Genomic DNA, 7,861 nt, shown 5'->3' on the forward strand with positions numbered 1-7,861 from the left:
AAATATGGTCACTCAAAGAAATACAGGACTTTCAAGCATTCTTGAGGAAAAAAACATAGTTGAATAGAAAATAGAAAAAATCAGGAAAGAGGAAGCGTAAGAGATTTCTTAAAGTTGAACTGTTTACATTCCTACATGGAAAGATGATATTTGTAACTCATGAGAGTTTTCTCAGTATTAGGGTCGTTTGAGGGAAAACAATACATCTACACACATATACATATAAATACATACATACTTATATAGATAGATAGAGAGAGAGATATTTACACGCATACCTATATGTACATACATATATGTATAGATAGAAGGCACAGAGTGAGTTGAATATGAATGGATAATTTCTAAAAAATAAAATTGAGGGGTGAGAGGGGAATGTCCTGGGAGAAGAACAGGAGAGGTAGACTGGAGTAAGTTATCTAGCATAAAAGAGAGAAGAAGAGGCTTTTACAGTGGAAGGGAAAAGGTGGGAGGTGAGAGGGAATGAGTGAAACTTACCCCATCAGATTTGAGTGAGGGACGGAATAACATACACCCTCAATTGGGTATGGATATCTATCTTACCCTACAGAAAAGTAGAGGGAAGAGAATGGGCGGGGGACAAATCTGGGGAGGGGTAATCAGAAGGAAACACTTTTGAGGAGGGGTCAAAGCAGATCATAGAATAGATGGGGAGCAGAACGGGATGGAGGGAAATATAGTTAGTTTTGCCCAACATGACTATCATGGAAGTGTTTTGCATGACTACACATATATAATCTACATCAAATTAGTTGACTTCTCAATGAGGGGGATGGGGAGGGAGGAAGAGAGAGAATGTGGAACTCAGAGTTTTTAAAAGGCAGTTTAAAAAGTGTTTTTACATGCAACTGAGAAATAAGACATATAGACAGTGCTGTATAGAAATCTCTCTTGTTCCGTGTTTAAATAGAAGGGGATAAGAGAAGGGAGGGCAGATTGGGAGAAGGGGTAATCAGAATGCATGTTGTCTTTAGATAGGGGGAGGAGAGACATGGGGGGAAATTTTGGAACTCCAAATCTTGTGGAAGAGAATGTTGAAAACAAAAAAATTAACTAATTTTAAAATAAAAAAATATTCCTGTTGTGAATTCATAGGTGGACATGAACAAATGTAATATGGATTGAGCAGGCATGCGTGGGTGGTAGTCTGCATCACTGGAAGAAATACTCATGTTGACAAAGTCACACATTCTTTGACATATTTAAATCAGACCAGTTTGGGTGGATGACGGAGTTTGGGTCGATAAATATTCAGTGATAAGTCTAGAAAGACAGATTAATTGACTTAAGGGCTTTCTTTTATGTTTGCTTGCTTTTTAAAAATTTATTTATTTATTTTTGGTTTTCAACATTCATTTCCACACCATTTTGAGTTCCCAATTTTCTCCCCATCTCTCCCCTCCCCCAAACACCACGCTTTCTGATTACCCATTCCCCCAGTCGGCCCTCCCTTCTATCACACCTCTCCTTTCCATTATCCCCATCTTCTCTTTTTTCTTGTAGTGCAAAATAAATTTCTATACCCCGTTATCTGTATATCTTATTTCGAAGTTGCATGCAAAAACAATTCTTCACATTCGTTTCTAATACTTTGAGCTTCATCTTCTCTCCCTTCCTCCCTCTCCACCCATCCCCACGGAGAAGGCAAGCAATTCAATACAGGCTGTATATGTACAGTTTTGCAAAAGATTCCATCAAAATCATGTTGTGAATGTTTGCTTGTTTTAGAGTACGGTGTATTATTATTATTATTATGACTATTAATATTAAACACAATTACCTTAATAGTGAGATGAATTTGGGATCTCTAATAGTACTAGGATTTTGTTTTACTTTTTTTCTTTTAAAATACATTTTGCTTAATTAAAATTTATTTTAGATCCACGAAGTAAAATGTTATTCAGGACTATAGTTTTTTCGTCTTTGTGTTTTCAGCTTTAATTGGGTTAAATGAAGTAAATATGTCTCTAGCAGAATAATGCCAACAAAAATGCCCATTGATTTTTAACCCTGAAATTGGAGAGTCTTGTTGCTCTTATTTTACAGGTAAGATACCCATGATGCATCTTGACTTCATTAGAACCTCTGTTCTTCGTACATTTTTTGCCATTTTACTGAAAGTATCCTTTCTTTTTAGTTCACAAATTGAGATTCCATTTGATATGGATTTTCTCTTCATTTCTTCTAAGAATATTCAGATAACATTTCCTTTTCTTAGATAAATTTGTTGAGTATCATTTTATTTAAGTATTTTTTTTCCTTCTGGAACCTCTGTTAATACATGTGAACTTCTGCTAAATTATGTTGTTCCTTACCTTTTTGTGCTTTGGACCCTTTTGTCCATCTGGTGAAGTATATAGACGTTTCAGAGTAATGATTTTAAATACATAAAATGATATATGTAAGATGACAAAGGAAAGCAATTATATTGAGATAGTTATTAAAATATTAACTCCATCGGTACCAGGTTAAAAACCTTCGTTTAAATCTGTTACTTAGGGGTAGGTTTCAATTGAAAGACTAGCCAAATTCAGTTTTTTGTAGTTTAATTACCTGTAGTCATCTTTTATAAATGCTGTTTTGAAAATGTTCCAGGAAAGTAAAGTAATAAATAAATTACTAAACAAAGAAGCAAAAAAAAAATCTGGGGCAGGGAAAAAGATAATACTTCAAAGCAAATCTGAATGTAGGGCTGAGTTTCCTTGCTATTACCTGATGACATCATTTTGTTGTTTATGTCACACAAAACAGGACCTGAGACAATAAATAACATAAATATAATATATAAATATAAAAAATAAAAGGTAACGAAGTAAATTATTGTGAATTGATTGTCTTATTTATGATTTTTATCAAACTTAAATATCTAAGCTACAGTTTAACATTTATTTAGTAGGTGAATTTTGTATATAACATTTATCTTACGTTTATCTGCCTTCCCAAAAAAACTGATAGTCCCCTTAGAGTTAATGACTGCCTAAAGGGCAGCTGGGTGTCATTGATTGCATTCCGGACTTGAACTCAGGAAGACTCATCTTCCTGAATTCAAATCTGGCCTCAGACGCTTTAATAGCTACGTGACCTTGTTTTTCTCGATATCCTCATCTGTAAAATGAGCTGGAGAGAGAAATGGCAAATCATTCCAGGATCTTTTCCAAGAAAACCCAAAATGCAGTCATGAAGTGTCAGAAATGATTGAAAAATGAATGAAAAACAACAACAAATTACTTTCATCCAGTAGCAATGAAAAAAGCAAATAAATGTACAATTAATGCAGATTGTTACACATTACAATATTTGACATGTTGAAAAAAACATTATGCTGAACATGTACCCACATTTTTTATGTAAAATCTAGGTGATGGTAATGGATATCATCCTTTAGTAAAGGAAATATTACCAAATGCAACTCTTAAAGTGCAGTTTGTGGATTATGGAAACATTGAAAAAGTTACTACAGAGAAACTTAGAAAGATGTCAACCAAGTTCTTAAAACTTCCATTTCCAGGAATCCAGTGCTGGTAGGAGGTATGTTGGGGAATATAAAATTATTTGAATAACAAAAATAGTTAGAAAGCTATGATTATTAAATAATATTAATCGTAAAGGCATAACATTTAATTTTATTGTTGTTCAGATGCTTCTATTACAATGGAAAATACTACTTCCCGTCATGAAATCTTGAGAAATAAATGTTTTACACTCACTGAAATAGTCACACCAACTCTTAGAAAAAGTAATTTTGGGTTTCTCTCTGCCTTCACTTTGGGAGTCTTTTATGAATAATCAAAAGCAGCAAAAGACAACGCTATCAGGTCAGCGTTTTAAAACTAGAAAAAGAGATGAAAAAGAGAGGTTTGATCCTACTCAGTTCCAGGACTGTATTATTCAACATTTAACTGAAACTGACAGTGATTTGGAAGCAGCAGCAAAAATTCTTGATGCTTCTGGGGGCAAAACTTGATTATCGCTGATATTCAGAAACACTCTTTGACATTCTGGTTGTTGGTGGGATGCTGGCCCCAGGTGGTACACTAGCAGATGACATGATGCATACAGATATCTGTGTATTTTCAGTACAAGAACTAGAGACCATGCAAGCTTTTGCTCGGGTATTCAACAAGTTAATCGGCCGATACAAGTACCTTGACAAAGGATTTGAGGATGAAGTTAAAAAACTGCTGCTGTTCTTGAAAGGTTTTTCAGAGTCTGAGAGAAATAAACTGGTCATGTCGACTGGGGTTCTTTTAGCCAATGGGACATTTAATCCATCCATTCTTAACAGTCTTTGTAATGAGAATTTGGTTAAAGGTGTTCAGCGGCCTTTGCTGTAAAGCTGGTTAAATCATGGATAAATGAAAAAGATATCAATGCAGTAGCTGCTAGTCTTCGAAAAGTGAACATAGACAATAGACTGAGGGAACTTTTTCCTCCCAACAAAGTGTTGAGCACTTTACAAAATATTTCACCAAAGCACATCTAAAAGAACTTTCTGAGTATGTTCGGAACCAACAAATCATAGGAACTTGTAAAGAGCTACAGAAAGATCTTCAAGAACAGATGTCACGTGGTGATCCAGTTAAGGATATGGTTTTGTGTGTCTGGGAGGAGATGAAGAAAAACAATATCCCAGAACAGATCGCTATAAGCATGGTCTGGTCAAGTGTAATGAGCACTGTGAAATGGAACAAAAAGGAGGAGCTGGTAGCAGAGCAAGTCATCAAACATTAGAAGCAATATAGCCCTCTACTTGCTGCCTTTACTACTGAAGTCTGAAATGACTCTGTTACTGAAGATTCAGGAGTACTGTTATGACAACATTCACTTCATGAAAGCCTTCCAGAAAATCATGGTGCTTTTATACAAAGCTGAAATCTAGAGTGAAAAGCCCATTTTGAAGCTGTATAAAGATGCACATGTTGCTTTCTTGAGCAAATGAAAATTTGTAGAGTGGCTCAAGAATGCAAAAGAAGAATCTGAGTCTGAAGGGGAAGAAGGCAACCGAATTATGAAACCACAACCTCAGTTAAGCAAAGAGTAGTTGTAGATAAAATGTCGTGTCTCATGTGTCCTTGTGATTCTTACATCTTCCTACCTCCCTGTATCAAGCATGATATAAGGACTTTCAGGGCAAATTTATTTTATCTGTTTTCCATGGTTACTGAAAAATGTTGGGTTTAGTTTATAGGTTTGAATCTAATGTTGCATAAGTTTTTTAAATTACCTTCTACCTCCTGTACTTTCTACTATAATAATGTAATTTAAGGCCTTCCACAATGAACTGTTCATTTTGTCTGTGGGTTTTCTATAAACAGTTTACAAGACATGATTTGATTAAAAACAATTTGTTATGAAAATTCTGTTTCCAAATTAGACTGTACAAGTGTCGTAAGTCAAAATGCAACATTAAATGGTGTTCAGAGTCTCATTCATCAAATGATAATCTATATAAGACGTAGGGTTAATTTCTGAGCATTGATTCTAAAGTAATTGGCTCACTTTTTGTTGATATTACTAAAAAGTATTTCTGTTAACACTTATTTTTGGCATTGTTAAACTTTAAGCAAAGGGTTTCCAAGTAACCTACAGCTAAAATTTCTATTACCCTTCCTGCCTGGTTTCTCACCTATAAGTAAATGAATCAGTGGGAAACAATTTGGAAAAATTAAGTGAGCACAAGTGACCAGGGAGATGGAAAGAAGAAAATTCAGATCTCTCTACTGCATATTTTTGCATTCAGTGTTTTAGTCAATAAGTTTAGGTGAGCATCTGTGGTGCCACCACCTACAGATGCGTTTACAAATGTGTTATTAAAACAGTTTTGCATTCACAGCATCTTGTACTCTAGAGAATTGTAAGTTCAAAGGACAGGAATCATTAGAGGGAGTGCATGTAATGAAATGAAGAACGTCCTGAACCCAGTAAAATGTTTAATATGTTAAGTGACCAATGTGTTCTAGATTACAAAGAGCCTCTTTGGGACTCCAAGCATAGCTGTCAGATCTGTCCTCCTGCTTGTTGTATTGAAACACAGGGACACCACCTGGCCATACTGGACTGGACTGTCTTCATTCTGTAGCATATACAGGGATGATGTAGCATTTGCTACCCCAATGGGATTTTCTTCTTGCCACAAGCCAAAATTTTCTTTCCAGGTCTGAATCTTTTTATACTGATGGTTAATTTTCTTACTTTTTCTTTGCTGCTAATATGGCTATATACCTAGCCATAGCCATTAGGAGAGAAGGTGATTGTTGCCTCATTTTTGGCAGCTGAATTTTGTGGTAGGTAGAAAAGATTTTAAGTGGTCATTTTAAATACGATGTTCTTAACTAAAGCTGGGAACAGTGTCACCAGGATATCAGTGAAATGTGCCCTATCCCAGCACGTGTCATTAAACACCAAGAATTTGGCATTTAAAATGAAAAATATACCTTGAGAAAATGAAGTGTAATATAATTTTAAATTCTACAATACCTTTATAAGGCAGAGCATTATAACTGATATTCTTTTGAGTGGAGTGAATGTTGAGTTTTCATACGAAGATATAATATATCTATCTAATACCTTTCAGCTGTAGTGATCAGCTTCTTTTGTAATTTGTAGTCTTAAATACTTTCATTAAACTTTAAAGAAAGTAATTTTGAATAAGCTCAATAATTTAAAACTGTTTGTGAAGAAGATTCAATAACGTCAAATTTAACCATAGAAATGAGAAAGTGCCTTTTCACTATTGTAGCTATTATAATTTTAAAACTTTTTGAAATCTTGCATGTGTGCCACCATGACTTAGCAACATTGCTTTCGTTCTTGATGGAATGTTTTTAATTTCTGAAAGAAATTTCTAAATTGGAAACATCCTAAACCACAATTCCATTTTTCACTTTTATAAATGTGTTAAAGGACCAAAGACCTTAAGTAGGACATGTGGTGCACTAATAGATGATTAAAGACATTTTCTCCTAGAAATCCTATTAAAGAAATTGTTGTTCTCCAGGTATAAAGCCTAGAAGCAGGCATGGGAGACAAGGAACCACAGCAAGATTTCAGATGTGTGTTTCAGGGATCAAACGTCAGATTAAAATAGTGGATCTCACATACAGTAGTGCGGGAGTTGAACTCACTGACCTTTCTACTGATTACTCAACAATTATAAGTGATATACTTACCGATGAACATTTGGTTTTAAAAGATGAACCACCATATGAAAATACACAACATGATAAATCTGTTAGTCAAATTGACTTGCCATTTCATCCTGATGTTCTTCAAGATAAGAATTCATTTAATATGCATTTGTTGTAACAAAACATTTTGTTACAAATGTAGATTTTAGCATTTCCTCTTCCCAGTCAACATAATTTTTCAACATCAGTTTAATTCAGTGAACATCTATTGAGTACACATTGTACATAAAACTCTGTTCTTTGTTCAGTTTAGAATCTTGCATATAATTTTTCAGAAAATGAATTCTGCATTAGATTCAAGCCTCGGTGATTTTGTCAGTATCTATTAGCTGTTGAAATGCTGTAAGAAACAGCTTCATTGAAAACTAATATTATATACAGGGGACCTGGGTGACGCAATGGATAGAGTGTTGGATTTGACATCAGGAAGACCTGAGTTCAGATCTGATCTCAGAAAATTACTAGCTGTGTGACCATGGGCAAGTCACTTAGCCTTGTTTGCGTCAATTTCATCATCTGTAAAATGAACTGGAGAGGGTATCTTTGCCCAAGAAAACCCTAAATAGGGTCACAAAGATTTGGATACGACTGAACAACAGCAAGAATATTATGTACACTTGTAATGTAACTTGATTCCAGGTATGTTAACAGCT

The 7,861-nt window shown here is 34.7% G+C and overlaps 1 pseudogene; it reads left to right on the plus strand.

The window, feature by feature from the left end:
* The first annotated feature begins 2,816 nt into the window (after nucleotides 1–2,816).
* Nucleotides 2,817–5,824, plus strand: LOC140516457 (eIF5-mimic protein 2 pseudogene; annotated as a pseudogene).
* Nucleotides 5,825–7,861: the final 2,037 nt, after the last annotated feature.

This window comes from Notamacropus eugenii, chromosome X (assembly GCF_028372415.1).
Source record: "Notamacropus eugenii isolate mMacEug1 chromosome X, mMacEug1.pri_v2, whole genome shotgun sequence".
NCBI lineage: Eukaryota > Metazoa > Chordata > Mammalia > Diprotodontia > Macropodidae > Notamacropus > Notamacropus eugenii.